Source organism: Watersipora subatra, chromosome 2, assembly GCF_963576615.1.
Source record: "Watersipora subatra chromosome 2, tzWatSuba1.1, whole genome shotgun sequence".
NCBI lineage: Eukaryota > Metazoa > Bryozoa > Gymnolaemata > Cheilostomatida > Watersiporidae > Watersipora > Watersipora subatra.
The window spans coordinates 59520142-59528500 of record NC_088709.1 but is presented as its reverse complement, the minus strand read 5'-3'; the positions used below and the strand labels follow the sequence as shown (position 1 = coordinate 59528500).

The 8359-nt window shown below is 38.4% G+C and overlaps 1 long non-coding RNA gene across 1 annotated transcript in view; it reads right to left on the bottom strand.

Moving 5' to 3' along the window:
* Nucleotides 1–8359, bottom strand: part of LOC137388641 (uncharacterized) — a 166263-nt gene that overhangs the window by 58015 nt on the left and 99889 nt on the right. The gene's annotated exons all lie outside the window — the stretch shown is intronic.

Below are 8359 nucleotides of genomic sequence, written 5' to 3'. Positions count from 1 at the left end.
AAAAATCTCACGCATTTTTCACACATTTTCATTTTTTCTTTGAGGTGATTGCGTGAGTCTCACGCCCAATGCGTGAGAGTTGGCAGGTATGGGGATGCGACCACTTAGAAAAAATCATAACTTTGCATTAATCAGTATTCATTGATGACCAGATGTACAATACATGACAGCTGCAGAAAATGTTTGTTTAGATATTTATGAAGCTGTAATATTTGTGTTTTCGCAGTGAAGTAGCAGTGGTAAGCATTCCACAGCCATGCAGTATATGTGCATTACAATTGCAGTGTACATGCGGTGGAATTATATGCTAATGCGCAGTAAGGGGTATTGTTTCAGTGGCATTTTTGCCTTCTGCACAGCTTGCATGGCTGAATGCAGTGAGTACATGCGTAGTACTAGAGGTAGTAGAAACTTTTGCATTACATTGTACATAGGTTGCATGCACAGCACATTTTCGTGAGAATTAATCACCGATTCAATAATCAAGTTGAGCTAATTGCAACCACAACATAATTGCAAAATCTGAATGCTGCTCAAACTTGAGTATGAAGAAGCTCCCAAACTGAGCACAATTATTACGTTGTATATGGTTGAAATGGAAATCAATCATGGCTTAGGTGTATCATGTTAATGACAGTGCAATACAAAGACCACAATTTTATCAATTTGAGTGGTGATGAAGCTTGACTTCTGATTTTGAAGTGATGTGAAAGCCAAGGCGTGAGTTCATGAATTTGCTGAACATAAAAATTGTCAATTGTGTACAATGCAATACAAATGCTTGAAAAGCCAGCAATGTCAGTTGATCATCAAAGTTAATTCACAATAAATTGCAATGAACAATCTGTAGTAGGAGCAAAGTTGCAATAGCAGTAAATCTCTACAGTGCATTAAAAAGCTGTAATGCACTGCAAAGTTACTGCTCACTACGATGATGTAATACAGTTCTAACCTGCTACACATTAGTTTTTATCTCAACTTCCCTCAACTTACCTATCAGCTTTACAACGATGATAGATCATCTTTTTAGCACACGAAACGCTCATATTTTATATTTGGTTGTTTTTTGGAGTGGTATAAAGACAACTTGTGCTTTTCGCGTTTCTATATTACATTCATGAGACCAACTCACTAGACCTATGTTGAGACCATTAAAGTGTGTACAACCCAATGCTTATTGTGCAAGCTGCTGAATTTGACAGGAGGAAGCTAAAACCACTTCACTTATACTCTGGTAGAATACACAAAGTGCGCTGTCGGACATTTAATAAAAATCTGAAAGTAATATTTCTCTAATGAATAAACAATTTTAGCAAAATAATATATCCACATGTATCTCGGTAGCAAAACACGATCTGCTAACAATTGCAACAGTATTTAAGTTAAATAAGCTGTTGGGTTACAGCTTGAAATTGTTTATTTTAACCAACCAATTTTTTCATTTTGCTGACTGACTTGTTTAAAATTTCACATAAGTAACACAAAACTAATTGTGGTACGACGACTAGCCATTACTATGCATTAAATCAAACATAACAAAATCATGTGAAAATATTACTTCTCATATCTTGGAACAATAGTTCTGAGAAAAAAGACATATTATGAGTATGAAAAATAATCAAGATAATCTGAGTAACCAATATGGCTACTTACAGAAATTTTAACTACTAGCATATTATTGGAATAGATACCCCTATTATGCCGACAGGTCACTATGAACATAATAGATTTTTTACATGTAAACTGCTTCAATAGATTTCTAACAGCTTATCAATTTCAGTGGAACCTCGGTTCTCCGGTTTTACATATCCGGCATTTTCTGGGCTAAAAGTGTGTTGCTATCTGTTTGTACTATCAGCTGTAGGTAAGCAGAATGCACCTCCCCATCTGCCCTTTTTACTATCGCTATGGCTGCTTCACAAGCTGCTGACTGTGTACTTGATCACTGGCCATGCGATGCTTTTTATAATTGCATATGGCAGACATTTTACTGTTTCCGATATCGTAGTCGAGTTTTAAATCTGATACTTTTCATAGGCCGATTCAGATATAGGTAAACTTCAATCAAACTAAACCAATTACTGAGTGATAGTTTTGTCAACTAATTGGATACTGCAATGATATGAGATGATATCTTTTGATATTTTACCTGGAAACATCTCACTGATTCCATTATTCTAGTAGAGCTGAAAATCTGCTACTTGTCAGCGATTGATTCAGATATAGCGGGATTTGAATAAAACAACATCACTTACTGGGCAATAAAACAATTTGTAAACTTTCAGGGTATTGTAATTATGATGTTACTCTTCTTTGCTCATACCTAAAAAAATTATAACTCTGAATACTCTTTAGTTTAACCTTACCAATACTGAAACTGTTCAAGGTAACAAGCAATTTCTATATAAAACTGTTTTTAGTATTTGCTTGCCATAATCAAGTACATTTTAATACATAATTATTACTGTGATATTCAACATCAGAATTATATGAACATGTAACTTTTATGTAATTTAGTTGTATTTATTTGCTTGCTAGTCAGTTTTTGAATTGATATTCTATTAAGCCAATTAAGTCACAATGTTTTGGTAAATAAACAATAAGTATGGCCTATATAGCTAAACTAAAATAGTAAACATAACTCAATGAAAAAACTTTAATGTATTCATTTATACGTTGATTATCATTAGAAGTGCACAGGGAGCTTTTTGACTGTTTGCTGTGCTAGACTAGACTAATTTATTTCACTGAAAGATTTCGCACAAACAAGTCAGCGATGAATCAAACGACACACAATAGGACAAACAATATTATAGATTGCCACACTGAAAGCATAACAAAGAAACATTTCTGCACTAGCTTGTAAAAACTGTTGATTCACATAATGTGTTGCCTCAGCTGACATACAGGTGTGATGATCATGAATAATCAAAGAATACAAACATTGGTACATTACATCCCTTACCAATTTTACAGGCATTAAGTCCTGTTGTGACATAAATCAGACAGCTACATTTATGTAAGCAATTCTTTGAAAAACATCAATTGAACAAAGCTAATTTGTAACAAACAGAGTAAAGTATATTTAACCAGATTAAAATGAGACTAGCTATAAAGTATCCTAGGGCTAATAAGGTTTCAGCTTCAAATTCCACAAGGTCCTACTGTAATCTGTTTAATGTACCCTAATATCCCCATATCTCTCTGGTGGGTGACGTGGTCGGGTAGAGTAATGGTTAGGAGCTAGTGGAATAGAACAGTCAACCCTGTTGGCCTCTTGTAAAGTACTTTGGTTACCAGGGCCCAGTTGGACTGCGTCAGGCAAAACTTTGACAAAAGTGAAGTTTCTACGTGTTTGTTTCCCACTCTCATCCCTAACAATTATTTCAGACCCTTCTTTAGCCATAACTGCTTTGGGGTTTGATTCAAAATTACCATCTAGCTTTCCCCCTTTCTCTTTTCTCATTAGAACCTGATCTCCGATCTCAATATCCTTACTGGATAAACGCTTATCTACATTTTCTTTGTTTACATGCTTAGCTCTTGCATCAAAATCAGCTGCTTTCTCAAACACAGTTGGATCAGTTTCACCACACAAACCAGGAAGTTTAGTTCTCATTTCACGACCACCAAACAGAAGGCTAAATGGTGCCACACCTGTGCGGCTGTGCGGTGTTGATCTGTATGCCATGAGAAAATCCCTCAAAGCCTTGCCTAAATTTTTTTTTTACCATGTGCAATTTTCAAAGATTTGAGAATCATACGATTTGCCCTTTCTACCTCTCCATTTGCCTGAATCCACAATGGGGTAGTTGATATCCACTTTATATTACAAGCCTATAAATAATCCTGGAACTTTGCTGATATAAACTGAGGACCATTATCCGTTCTCAGAGTCTCACAGTACCCAAACTTAGCAAACACGGTGTCTAGAAACTCAATGATATTTGCAGACTTGGTAGAGCCTAGAAATGCACATTCAAAATGTCGAGAGTAATAGTCGACAAGCACCATAATTGACCTACCATCTGGTAAAGGACCTAAAATGTCAGCACTCAAGTATGACCATGGTTTATCCAGAAACTTTGTCATTGTCACCTGCTGAGGTGGATCTGGCTGAGATACCGTCATACACTCAATGCATTTCCTACAATAGCTCTCTGCCATTCTGTCAATACCTGGCCACCACACTTTGGGTTGTATCATAGCCTCTGCTTGGTTTTTACAATACCTTGATGACCTTCATGAGCGAGTTCCACAGCCTTATCTCTCAAACTTCTGGGTATAACAATCCTCTTACCTCTCAGTACAACACCCTGAACCTCACTAAGCTCAATAGACACACTTTTGAATGAGGAAGGACAACTCCCAAAATCATTGCTATAAATGGCCTGTTTCAAGAGCTTGATTTCCTCACACTGATTAGACTGGTCAACTATTTCCTCCCATGTCATAGCTTTCGGAGCAGAGTCACGAGCTGTGTATTCCATATAACTCTCACTTGTAACATTGCTAATAAATGGATAATCACCAACCCAATTCACCATCCTAGACAATGGATCTGCTATGTTTGATTTGCCCCTCTGATACACCACGTTGAACCTAAATGACTGCAACCTCAATGCCCATCGCTCTATCCTAGGCACTGGCTTAGAACAAGGATTGTTGAGAATAAACTGCAAAGCCTTGTGATCAGTTATCAGCTCAAACTCTGTGCCCAACAATCATAGCCTGAAATGTTCACACGCCCACACCAATGAGAGTGCCTCACGCTCAGTTTGGCTGTAACGCTTCTCGATATCAGAAAGTGATCTATGACCGTAAGCAATCACCTGGTTAACCCCATGCTGTGTCTGTACAAGCACTGCCCCAAAAGCAAATGGAGATCCATCAGCAATTAATTTCATCTTAGCATTAGCATCATAGTGCGCCAGTGTTTATGCGTTGCTCATCAAGTGTTTGATCTTATGTAACGCTTTCCTTTGCTCACTTGCCCATCGAAACACAACATTCTTATGCATCAATCTCCGTATAGGCTCTGACACAGTTGCAAGATCAGGGATAAAGCGGCCCACAAAGTTCACCAGGCCCATGAAACTTCTACACTCAGTTGCATTCTGTGGGGCTTTGAAATTAACTACCGCTTCTACTTTCTCAGGATCTGCCGATATACCTTTATCCGAGGCAATAAAACCTAGAAACTTAACCTTGCTACAATGGAATTGGCATTTCTTCGCGTTCAAGGTTATACCAACGTCTCTGAGTCGCTCAAGCAAAGCCTTCAACCTTATATCATGTTCCTTTACCGAATTAGCTTGTAGGAAGATATCATCAGCCATGTTTTGTACACCCTCTAGACCTGATAAAACCTGCTGGATGATATACTGAAAACATTCTGGGCTAGCATTGACTCCCATTGTCAAACGCTTGTAACGATACAGGCCAAATGGAGTGGAGAAAGTGGTAATATCCCTGGATTCTTTTTCCAATTCTACCTGATTAAATCCCTGATTCATATCTAAACGAGAGAAAACCTTCCCTCCCTCTAAATTAGCAAGCATTTTCTTGATTGTGGGAATGGGGTGGCGTTCACGCGTAAATGCTTTATTTGCCCTTCGCATGTCAACTGTTACCCTAATGTCACCATTGTCTTTAGGTACACACACCAGGAGACTGCTCCACCGGGACGGGACACCCACAACCTGCTCTATGACATCCTCACCCACCATAGCATCTAATTTCCTACGTAACCCCTCCCTGACTCCAAAAGGAGTTCTCCTAAGAGGTTGAACTACTGGCTCTACTGTAGGGTCTATGTGGAATTTGACCTGATATCCTACCAGCTTACCCAAACCTTGGAAAACTGTCGGAAAACTTTTAATTATATCATCAGAATTGCCAGGCAAAATGTTACACAAAACATTATCACTATATGACACTAAAGACAGACTAACAGCTGCTTCATGTGATAACATGCATTTAGCTACACCATTGTAAACATAGAAAATAGCATGTGCCGTTTTATGACCACATTGTACATTAGCACTGAATGACCCACACAAATCTAATTTTCTCTTGCTGCCATAGCCAAAAAGATTGTCATCATCATTGACCGCTTGCAGTGAGATGCTATGTTTGGACTTCAGCTTATTATAAGTGTCAACACCAATAATATTGCTGCAGGCTCCAGTATCAAGAATGAATGGAATTCTCTCACCCATAATGTTGATGTAGCATCTAGGCATCTTACTTCTAATATGCTGAATGGCATACATGTCGCTATCGCTTGACTCGGGGTTGTTTACTGCGGACACGGCAGTAGATCTTTTGGGTTTTCCATTACAGAATTTAGATCCCGCAAAGTGTCCTTTTTGTGGCATGTTTTACACTTACGGTGCAGGGCTGGACAATCTGTGCTGCTGCTAAGATGTTTCTCGCTCATACACCGGAAACATGCTTTCTTCTTAATAGTAGAACTAGGAGTAGACGATTTCTTACCATGCCTCCTTTGCTTCCTTACAGCTGAGACATCGACTGCGGGTGGGGTGGTGACACTCATCAAGTCTAATTTCTCCTCAATCTCCACTTGTCGAGCCATGGCTACCACTTCGGAAAGGTCTGCTTGTCTGTCAGCTGGCATTGCTGAAATCCTGTCCCGAACTGTCTTACTATTGACACCTATCAGGAACTGTTCTAGCAGATTTTCTTCCAAATTAGCCTGAAACTCACACGTTCGAGCTTGAGATCGTAGTTACAGCACAAACTCTGAAACTGACTCTGATAAACTTCTTTTCACCTCTCTGAATTTCGCCCGCTCCATCATCTTGTTTGTTGTTGCTCCATAATGCCTTCGCAGCAGCTCAATTAAATCCTCTGCATCCACTTTTGGCTTCCTTGGTGCAGTTAGGCAGGCCAGCGTTTCATATTGCTCTTCTTACAGTCCCATGATGAGCACATGTTTTTTCTTGTCCGGTTTGGTTCCGCGAAACGCATAATAACTGTCCAATTTTTCCAAATACGTCTCCACCTTCCCACCAAACACCGGAACCGCTGACGCTGTGGTTGCACCTGTTGCTGCCATTTTTACCAGTCTAGCGTAGAAACTTTTTCTTCCGTCGCCAATTTAATGTGTTCATTTATACGTTGATTATCATTAGAAGTGCACAGGGAGCTTCTTGACTGTTTGCTGTGCTAAACTAGACTAATTTATTTCACTGAAAGATTTTGTCACAAACAAGTCAGCGATGAATCAAACGACACACACTAGGACAAACAATATTATAGATTGCCACACTGAAAGTATAACAAAGAAACATTTCTGCACTAGCTTGTAAAAACTGTTGATTCACATGTGTTGCCTCAGCTGACATACAGGTGTGATGATCATGAATAATCAAAGAATACAAACATTGGTACATTACAAAAACTACATGACAATAATACACTGCTTGAGGCATGAAGCATTTTAGTTACCTGAATAATGGTTAGCCTAAAGTTTACAAATTGATTTTAATTTTTTTGCCATGCAATGTTGAATGCCCATTTGTCAGACAGCTAAATAAATTGTTCTTTTAAGAAAACCCGTCCTGACTTACTTATTGTTGGCTCACGACCATTTCTCCAAAGTATTTAATGCTTGATATCTCTTCTAGGTACAGTCGACCCTCATTAAAGCTGCTGTGAATATCAATCGTAATTGTTGTTCAGGTATAACATAGGAATGTTGTAAAAGTTACGATCAATAGGTAATTGTTGGGATGGTTCCATCTTACTTTCAAACCATCATCTATGTATTACCATAAAGGTGATTTGACATCAATTGTTGTAATGTAACTACAAGGATAACTAGTACGAGTACGAGTTATCCTCGAATGTGTAGGTTTGTCTTAAGAGTAGACAACTCTTGCATTTAACGAGCTCATTATATTCTTGTCTCAGGATTAACCTGCGTTTTCAGTTAAATACAAAATTAAAGAAAAACGATCTTTTATCGCTCTCGTAATAATCCAAGCCATCCTCTTCATCTGTGTAATACAACTTCAATGACATCACTTGCTGACACCTGAAGACGAGTGGATTACATCTTAGCATGAGTCTGTTATTCTGGCTTACCCAAGGTTTTTCAACAATTGCGTGGATGAATGTTTCATGACAGAACTCAAAGTGGGAGCTCAAAATTGATTCCATCAAAGTGTTAATATCAATATCGCCAGTAATAATGGTTGTTTTGTGGAATATTCTGTACTCTACAATACAGGTCTATAAGTGGCAATCACTGTTTACGCTTGAGATATTTCGAAATTACTATTTGTAAAAGTACTGCCTGCAAAAAGGATACAATCGAACATCGCCGGCTGCA